The 10,887-nt window shown below is 35.6% G+C and overlaps 1 non-coding gene across 1 annotated transcript; it reads right to left on the bottom strand.

Moving 5' to 3' along the window:
- Nucleotides 1–3,729: 3,729 nt before the first annotated feature.
- On the bottom strand, nt 3,730–3,848 carry LOC137658082 (5S ribosomal RNA). The gene has a single exon (XR_011047248.1). It is a non-coding gene; the product is annotated as a 5S ribosomal RNA (ribosomal RNA).
- Nucleotides 3,849–10,887: the final 7,039 nt, after the last annotated feature.

The following is a 10,887-nucleotide window of genomic DNA, read 5'->3' as shown; positions in this document are numbered from 1 at the left end:
CTTGGACATGTGTTTCTTTATCTGTTTATAGACATCCAATTCCGTACTTGCAGGCATTAACTTCTTATCAAAGCACCGCACTAAAGCTTCAGGCAACATAAGTGTCATGCAAGTTAAATACATTAATCGTAAAAAATCTTTCACGGAGATGTTATCGTTAGTAACCCAAGTGGAATTACCTAAAATGTCCTGATATTCGTTAAGCCTATCAGCTATGAGAGCTGCTCTCTCAATAACATTAAGCCGATTCATAGTGGCTTGATTAAGTGTATTTCGTAACGTTAACACTACATCCAAGGCTTCCTCACCCCAATAGATCGCGCGTAACCTAACTTTGAAATCATCCCAAGTAACTGCTTTCTGAAATGAAACACCTCTTAAATACGCACTCGCATCCCCCTTAGAAAAATCTATAAAACTTTTAGCTTCTTGTAATTGTACAAAAGGATCTACGATTTGTTTGGCATTTAAATGGGCATCAACGGATGAAATCCATGACTCCACATTTTGTGGCAAGAACCCGTTGACCCGACCTTGAAAAGGAAGGATTGCTGACCTGGCATTTACAAGCGTCACAATTGGAGGAGGATTAGCCTGGCCTACACCACTAGGTCCAGGGGTAGGGCTGACCCCTTTCAATTCTATCAAAATATCTATATGAGTACAGACGCCCACTGCGTAAACGCATATGTATAATCAAATTCCCCCAACACTGTTACTAATCCCAAAACATTTCCCCAAGAGTTTCTGAAAGAAAAAGGAATTAGCACAAAGAAAGAAAAATTCTAAATGAGAATTCGGAGTTTCTTATAACAAAGTTTAGGAATTCACTCACCCCAGTAATAATCGACTAACGACTTGTGATAACTACACTTCACTGCCCAAACTGAAATGAATACAAAATATCTGTACTTAGCTTATATATGAAGTCGACACGTCCTCTCTCTCTCTCTCTCTCTCTTGATGTTTTGTTAGCGATGTCTCGTTCTAGTTTCTTGTTGAATGTAGTTCTTCCTGGATATGTCTTGCAATTGTTGAACGCCAGTCCTTGGGTTTCCTAGGATGTTGATTGAAGATTCAGGTTGTATACTAACATATGTTGATGTTAGCTTTTCCGTTGGACTTAGTCAAAATTGTAGATTCTTGTAGATAATGTTGAGTTCTTGAAGATCTTTCTCAGGTTTTACAGCTTTTATTTTGAAGTCTTGAAGATCTTTCTCTGGTTTTACAGCTTTTATTTTGAAGTCTTGAAGATTTTTCTCTAATTCTTAGAGTTTAACCGCTGTCTTAGAGTTTAATCGCTGTCTTAGAGTTTAATCGCTGTCTTAGAGTTTAATCGCTGCCACCATTTATTGGCGTGCTACTGTATTAAGCACACATTTGAGTATGAGTTGTTTTCAGATGTATTTAAATGGTACATGAATACATCTTAATAGTTTTTAAGTCTTTATTATATAAAAACAACAGAGTTAAACATCTCCATCACTGGAGGAAGCTGTGTTGGTCCAGATGACCAATTCTGGTGAAGTTTAGATATGAACTGACTAAATTATCGATATCACAGATATCGTATGCTTGGTTTACTTTAGACACGTGACGGAATCGGAAGACACCTGCATCCGGTGACGTCACAAACTTTCACACGATGAGACAATGTGTTGACGTTTAAGAAGAATGTCAATTTGCCGAGGTTTGCATAGGTTTGCATTATACGTCCTGTTTACAATTTGAATGACTACAGCAAATCCCAGGGTTAGCTCTTCCAACCAACATGACATATTACGTCATTTGTTTTAAACATGTAATATTAACTATTCTAATCATTACATATATATATATATATATATATATATATATATATTCAAATAAGCCATATATATTTTTGATACATTAATGTCTGGTTTCTCTTAACGACCTCGGGATCAGAGCCCCAGCCGAAATCACACAAAGACAAGAGCTTGGCTCCGGCCGGGAATCGAACGCTGGTCGGCAAGCTTGTATAGACAGTGACTAAGCCACCTGGCCACGAAGAAATATAAAAGTCAATGACAATTCTTCTGTACTTATACCTGTCGAATTCAGGTATTTTGTACTTAGAATTGAAATCAACCCATCTTCACCATCACAAAAATATATATGGCTTATTTGAATATAAAAAACACGTAAAAATGTGCAAAATTTATCATTAATTGAATGCCAAGTAACAAACTACCAATTAGATACTAATTGGTAGTTTGTTACTTGGCATTCAATTAATGATAAATTTTGCACATTTTTACGTGTTTTTCATATTCAAATAAGCCATATATATTTTTGATACATTAATGTATATATGGCTTATTTGAATATGAAAAACACGTAAAAATGTGCAAAATTTATCATTAATTGAATGCCAAGTAACAAACTACCAATTAGCTACGATGGTGAAGATGGGTTGATTTCAATTCTAAGTACAAAATACCTGAATTCGACAGGTATAAGTACAGAAGAATTGTCATTGACTTTTATCTTTCTTCGTGGCCAAGTGGCTTAGTCACTGTCTATACAAGCTTGCCGACCAGGGTTCGATTCCCGGCCGGAGCCAAGCTCTTGTCTTTGTGTGATTTCGCCTGGGGCTCTGATCCCGAGGTCGTTAAGAGAATCCAGACATTAATGTATCAAAAATATATATGGCTTATTTGAATATGAAAAACACGTAAAAATGTGCAAAATTTATCATATATATATATATATATATATATAATATATACACTTCATCATTATCCTCTGTAATCTTCAAGAGATCTCTTAAATATGTATGAATATTTTCCTTTTTTTTTTCTTTTTTTTCATTTCTATAACCAGTAAAACACCATTTAAAAATAAATTAATCGTTATTCTTTCTTAAGCCTCATATATAAAAGAAATAAAAAAAATTATTATTAATCAGTAATCACGTGATAAACACAACGTATTGTAGTAATGATCGGAACAAATGCCAAAGAATAATAATCTTTCTTTTAACCAGCGTCTTACGCAACGGAATCCACAAAAGCTACGAAAATACGAAGATTCCCGTAAGAAAGACGTTGACACCATTAAGGCAATATAAGCTGTGTACCCAATATATATATATATATATATATATATATACGAGATGATACAGCACCTTGCATTGAATTTTATCTGTCCATGGATAATTGATATGTTTATATCCAACGGCAGTATACAAATTGTTGATATTTTAGTGATAATGTTCTAAAAAATGGGAAAATTAATATTACTTCCCCCCACTTAAACATCAGAATAATTTTCACAATCAAAAGATGAAAATGAGGGTATCCCGAGGGCACACAGACACTTTCTGCAATTATTTGCTGGCAAGGGCTTCTAAAACTCTGAGGATTATTTCGATTTTTGGGGAAATAAAACTATAGGATAAAAATATATTATTATTATTATTATCATTATTATTATTATTATTATTATTATTTTTACTAGCCAAGCTACAACCCTAGTTGGAAAAGCAAGATGCTATAACCCCAAGGGCTACAACAGGGAAAAATAGCCCAGTGAGGAAAGGAAATAAGGAAATAAATAAATGATGAGGATAAATTAACAATATATCATTCTTAAAACAGTAACAACGTCAAAACAAATATGTCCTATATAAACTATTAACAACGTCAAAAACAGATATGTCATATATAAACAATAAAAAGACTCATGTCAGCCTGGTCAACATAAAAACATCAACAGCATCTGGTGTTCCCAGGCAGTCACCCATCCAAGTACTGATCAGATCCAACGTTGCTTAACTTCGCTGATCGGACGAGAAGCGGTGTTTTCAACGTGGTATGGCCGTGGTATGCTGGAGTTGGTGGTCTGCAAAACCTTTGTTTGTAATCTTCGAAATTATAAATGCATCCCCGAATTATTTTTTCTAATGGTTAAATGCAAGTAAACTTCATATATGATTGAATATAAGAAAGCAATTGTAAACGTAAAAGGAAGTATAATTTCCTCAGTATCAGTAAAAGTATCACCACCTTACAAGTTTTGGCGGTACGAGAATGAGGTATCCGAGTCTGCATACCGACAGAAGCGTTATGAGTCCTTTTTCATCGATTTATTTCACGCCTAGTAGAATTATCCTGGTGGAAAAAGAAAAAAAAATCCATGTGTAGTAGGGAGTATAAACCGAACACAAAACTCACCTTGGAAAAAAACAAAAACAAAAAGGGAATGGCTATGATGGCGAAATGACTGCCAAGAAAGAGTAGATCTAATCTACTTGTAATCATCATAGCTGTTGGATTTAGAGTGCTTCTCGAGAACAAACCATCAATCAGGATAACTAATTTCGTATATTTTTTTCTATGATGCTGACTACGAAAATCAGAAAAACAATGAAGCGATATAAAGAGCTGGACGTTTATAAAGGGAAAAAGTAAAAAAAAAAAAAAAAAAGAGAATAAATGACAATGTTCAATTTGCGGACATTCATTATTAAGTTATTACTACAAGCTAATGAATAGATGGAAACTTCTAAACTGAAATATTATGATAAATTACCTTGGCTAAATCTGAACAGTTCACCGGTGAAGAATATTAGTGGAAATACCCAGATTGAAAAGGCAAGTAGAAAAATTATGAAACGCACATACACAAACGCAGAGAGAGAGAGAGAGAGAGAGAGAGAGAGAGAGAGAGAGAGAGAGCCCTAGTTTTGGAGTCTTTTTTTTATCAATTCTGAAACGTGTTATAATTCTAGTGTGGATAGAAGCAATTACCAAAAAGAAAAAAATCCCTTCTGGAATTTATTCATAAAGTTGATTGTATTCTGTCATCAATAGTTTTTTCTTAGATGATTATTTACGAATAATAATATGTTGAAAGTCACTTGTATTAGTAACAAAAGGCTCGGACATGACCATTTGTTACAAAGTTAACTAACAGCTATCACGTTGGAGGTGGATTCAGAGTATGAACAAGAGAATTCAAAAGAAAAATGTAAAGATTGTTGTTAATATATACTTTCATTTATTTTGATAGAATGATGGGTAACGTCACTGTTCAGTTTTGTTTAAACTTTGAAGATATAACCCTTTTGATTGTCTGTTTTCATGGCTTGATATTTGCAGTTATAATGCTCATACAAAAACACAAACACACACACACACACACACACATATATATATATATATATATATATATGAAATACATAAATACATATTAACAATTATAATATATAGGTATTTAGGTAGGCATGAACCTCACTGCTGATTCATGCAAACATAATAATAATACTAATAATAATAATCTTAATCATAGTAATTAAGATTATAGGTAATTATGATACTTCAATAGAGACCCATGTGGGTAGTGCGTGTAGCACACCTATGTAACTATTTCCAGTACCGAGAAGCAATGACAATCTTGATTTCGGAGAGAAATGGGCCACGGCGAAGCAAAAACCATTTGAGAGGCTGTCAATCACGTTGTTTGTGGGCGGAGCATATCAGAGATGAGTATCTACTTACAGTTGCTGCCTTAACGGGAAATGAGCTAGTTAGAAGCATGTAGAAATAATCCCTTATTACAGAACATGATCATAATTCAATAAGAAGAAAAGTAAGATCGTAAATTATGCTTTGTATTCCTTTCCATCCTTAAAAAAACAATTACATCTACTGAAGATTCCACTACTCTTGGATTTAGTTCTCGAGCGTATATTCGCTCAAAGGCGAGGAAATCAGCACACCTGAATTTCGCCTCTTGCCAAACTCATTTCATATTGTTCCTCGGTTTTCATATATCTTAGTTCTCATCTCGCTCTCCCCTTTGCCATTCAAGTTATGAGGACACAAAATGATATCCTGTTTCATCAGGGCGAGATAACTTCCCATATGGAAAAAGCCACAAACTCTTCCGAAAAGGATGACAAGTTATACATGAAAAAGACGGCAGCCGTATATATTCGTTTGTGTCGTTCGGGCGACTTGTGTTTGCAAAGAAGATATCTTTCCGATGAGCAATATAGAATTATTATTTTATCTATTACAATTAACGTCCATGATATGATTCGCAAGACTATCTGTTATAGTTATATTAGAATAAATGAAATTGATAAAACTCATCAAATTACAGTTAGCGTAAAATTCTGATGTCTACGTCGGAAATCTAGTTTTTTTAACACATGTAGTTCTTTTGAAACTTTCAAGATAAAATAGTGTTCAATAATGTTTTGTTTTTGTTGTTATTGAAATGTACATTGTATATACATTATCATATATATATATATATATATATACACACACACATATATATATATATATATATATATATATATATATATATATATATATGTATATATATGTATATATATATATATATATATATGTATGTATGTATATATATATATATATATATAAATCCAGTCATGTTCAGTGGCATTGGCAGACGTATTGTAGCTAGATTGTAGCTAGGAAAGGGCGATGGGGTGGAGAGGGGTGAATCTCTACGTGCATATCTATTCAAATGTTTAACCATAATCTTTTGTCGTTCTTGTATACTTTAGTATATATATATATATATATATATATATATACATATATATATATATATGTACAATGATATCCTAGCTTCTAGAAAGCTTCTAATTTAGATGTGAGGCTAAAAATTTTTTAGATAGTATATTCAGACCAAAGGATTCCGTATTCTATGTTCAATAGAAGATAATTTTGATTGTGGTTGAGCAACTACTTGGGGCACTGCGGTCATGGTGACTGTAGGATGATGTTGGGCAGGCCGAGAGGGAAGTCTAGGCTTCTTTGTCTTCCTTTTAATTTGGGGACACGCATCCGGGGAAAACTTCCTCTTTGACGAGATGCCCCACTTCTGGAGAAGGTTCTCATTCTCCGTGGCGGCTTTCTCTACTACCTCTTTTACCACTTCATTCGGGAAGAGGTCTTTACCCCAGATGTTGGAAGATATCAGCTTATTGGGTTCGTGTATCACTGTTGCTGCCACGAACACAATCTCTACAGGCTCTCCTAGCCTTCATGAAAGCGTTCAGGTCCTCCACTAGGGTGGCCATATGCATTTTGGCCAGGACCATGAGCATGACTGGGGTGCTTTTTTGGCCTGAGCACATCTCTATGCAGTTCTGTAGGGATAAGGATGCAGCAAGTCTCTCCTTCGTCTCTTGTTCCTTGCGCAAGACAAAGTCAGATAGTTTAGGGAGCTTTTCGCTGAACTGTCGTCCCGCGATATCTGCATCCAGCTTCCTTAGTGAGAAGGTTAGGTGGACATCCCTCCATTCCTTCTCTTCCATGGGCAGGGCTAACGACAGAGGCCTACACTCCTCTAGTGCAAGCATGGTTTGCCTGCCTTCACTGCCTTGGGAACAGCTTTAAATGCATTTAACATAAAGGGGAAGGCTATTGAAGCAGGAGCAAGAAAGGTAGGGTGTTTCTTGCTCAACAAGAGAGCCTGTGCCTTATCGTGGTCGAAAACCATGACCTCCTTCGGTTCCGTCTCCTCTTTTGGCACTGGCTTCAGTCGAATGAAGCAATCAGGGTAAGCATTAAAGCTGGGGCAGAACTGGATGTCGTCTAAGGGGACGGCTCCCATCTTCTTAGAGATGTAGTGTTTGCTGTTAGTAATCGTCATATACTCCGCGTGTCTCCAGGGATTTGTCTCGGAGCAGGGTGGAGGTCTTGGACTCTATGTTGCTTTAATGACCCTCGGGAGGCAGTGATCCGTTCTTCAAGGAGCTCTTTTTCAAGCTTCGCTTCCCTTTCTTCGCCTTGCTTGCTAATGTTCTCCATCAGCGCCATGATATGAGCCAAAACTGCCTGGCTCATGTTGTCCAATGGAGGGGTCGGAGCAGAAGACGTAGAAGGTGTTGGCTCTAATGCCGGCACAGGTTTAATCTTCTTTTTTGGGAGGCAGAGTAGACTCCTCCTCGGGATCATCCCTAAGGAGATCTTTCTCAGTATCTGAAGACACTTCAGACATCCTTTCCTCCTGGTGGATGTCCATGCCTTGCAACGCCTCACTGACATCCGTCTCGATGGCAATCTCGACGCAGGGAGGTCTGGGTCGTGTTTGGGGCATGACAGCTTCACTACTCGCCTTAGGGAACAGCAAGTTGTTCATCCTATCATTAGGTAGGTACAGTCCCAGAGAGTTCTTCTGGAACCCTCGTACCCACTTGCGCAGCTTTTCTCGTGATGCTCCCTCGACTCCGTTGTCTTGGGGTCGTCGAAACCTTTGGCCACCATGGCCAAGCAGACTTTGCAGTTCTGGAGGTCCCAGTACCGCAAGGCTTCGGTGGTAATGGTGCATGTGGCATGAGACCTGCACACCTTGTGACCACAGAAATTCCAACTCCTGTGGTTACAGAAGATCACCTCACACTTCATTTTAAGTTCCTCCTATAAAGAAAGGAAAATTACGGGTCATTAAGTTTTAATCCGAAATTGTTGCCCAAAGCAAGAAGGAAGATATGATATTCAGCCAACAAAACACGTTCTATGATGCATTACGAGAATTGCTAATGATCTGAATTCAATATTTCCTACTATTACTATTATTATTACTTTTTTAAGCTGCAACCCTAGTTGGAAAAGCAGGATGCTATAAGCCCATAGGCCCCAAGAGGGAAAATACCCCAGTGAGGAAAGGAAACAAGTAAAAATAAAATATTTTAAGAACAGTAATAGAATTCAAATAATATTTCCTACACTATAAAAACTTTAACAAAACCAGAGTAAGAGTAAGTAGATAGAATAGTGCCCAAATGAACCCTCAAGCAAGAGAACTCTAACCCAAGACAGTGGAAGACCATGGTACAGAGGATATGGCACTACCCAAGACTAGAGAACAATAGTTTGATTTTGGAGTGTCCTCCTAGAAGAGCTGCTTACCATAGCTAAAAAGTCTCTTCGCCCTTACCAAGAGGAAATTGGCCACTGAACAAATACAGTCCAGTAGTCAACTCCTTGGGTGAAAAAGAATTGTTTGGTAATCTCAGTGCTGGTAGGTGTAAAAGCACAGAAGAGAATCTGTAAAGCATATCCCAGACTATTCGTGAATGTGTCGGCAAAGGGAAATTAAACCGTAACCAGAGAGAAGGATCGAATGTAGTACTGTCTTACCAGTCAAAGGACTCCATAACTCTCTAACGGTAGTATCTCAACGAGTGGCTAGTGCCCTGGCGCACCTACTATTCATAAAAGATTCTTAATATACATACACACACAGACACACACACACACACACACACACATATATATATATATATATATATATATAAAGAGAGAGAGAGAGAGAGAGAGAGAGAGAGAGAGAGAGAGAGAGAGAGCTATTAATATCAAAATGGCCAGGAAAAGCTTATATTTATAATTATTTTTTTTGGAGGTGTAATATAAAAAGGAAAAAGTGAAACGTATAAAAAGTTTCTTAATTTTTTTTTGTTACTTTTTTTTTTATTCATCATATGATATGAACAGAAAGGTTATATGCTCTCTTATTTCGTTTTATTTTTCTTTATCGTGTCCTATTCCCAAAACTTTTACTAGAGGAATTCAAAACCGTAAACTAAAATATTTGTGAAGAAGGAATTTTTCCTCGTTTTGTTGTTGCTGCCTCGCCTGCACATCGCTGGACACAGAATGTGTCAAAAGTATATTGAAAATCTGGTGGTGCTATTCCCAAAGCGAATCTTGTGGTTGTTGGATATCTAATCTTTTATAATTTCATTTGGCTATGTTATTTGGCGAAATATTCTACCTTTTTTTCCCCGTAATTTTTCTTTATAAAAGTTTTCATAGTTTTTATATGAAAGTTCTATTTGAATGCTTTACTGTTTTTAAAATATTTTGTTTCAGTTGTTCATTACTTCTTTCATAGTCATTAATTTCCTTACAGCCTTTCCTCACTGGGCTGTTTTTCCCCGTTGAAGTCCTTGGGCTATAGTCTTGCTTTTCCAACTAGGGTTGTAGATTGAATAATAATAATAATAATAATAATAATAATAATAATAATAATAATAATAATAATAATAATAATAATGATAATAATAATAATAATAATGATAATGATAATAATAATAATGATAATAATACAGGAGACTAATCATAACCATTATATTTACTTAAGTTTTTTACAACGAAAAAACTAAACTAATATGGTATTTAATTAACAGAATTTGAAAATAAATCATCATGGCTGTAATAGTGAGAGGTAGTTACTTTACTCCTCCCTCCCCCTCCATAATCTCCCATATATAATAAAGAGCTGGAATCTAAGAGTGGATTCCAGCAAGAGGATGCTGTGATTTCATTCCTAAATAGAAACCAAAGAAAAATATATCTAAATAAGATATCTTCAGTTTCCGATGATAGCCCTGGAAACTATTGAAAGGAAAACATTTATGTTTGGATGATATTCAATTACATTTTGGATAGACGTTATTCGGGCCTTTCTTGTATGCGTGAAACAGCTAAACTCTTGATTCATCAATATTGCCGTACATTTATATTTATGAATGATATATATAGTTAATAAAAGCTCATATTTATGCCATATAAGTTTTATTGCAACCTAAAGGATTATTTGCTTTTCTTCCAAATTTTAGGAAGATTGCAACAATCTTCCTTCACTTTGAACGAAATCCGCTTGGACAATCCTGTTAAGAGGTTTTTGGGAAAAAGATTTCTTAAGGCAATAAGGATTTTGCAAAATGATATAACATTATATGTAAAACATCATCACTTATCTTATCAGGATTTGGAGGAAAAGCATAGGGTACTTACTATTTTCTAAATAGTTTCAGTTTGGTGCCTGTTGATTTTATACCCATACGAATATTGTGTTCAATTGATATTTTTTACATTATGG

Source organism: Palaemon carinicauda, chromosome 18 (genome assembly GCF_036898095.1).
Source record: "Palaemon carinicauda isolate YSFRI2023 chromosome 18, ASM3689809v2, whole genome shotgun sequence".
NCBI lineage: Eukaryota > Metazoa > Arthropoda > Malacostraca > Decapoda > Palaemonidae > Palaemon > Palaemon carinicauda.
This window is presented reverse-complemented; position numbering and strand designations above follow the sequence as displayed.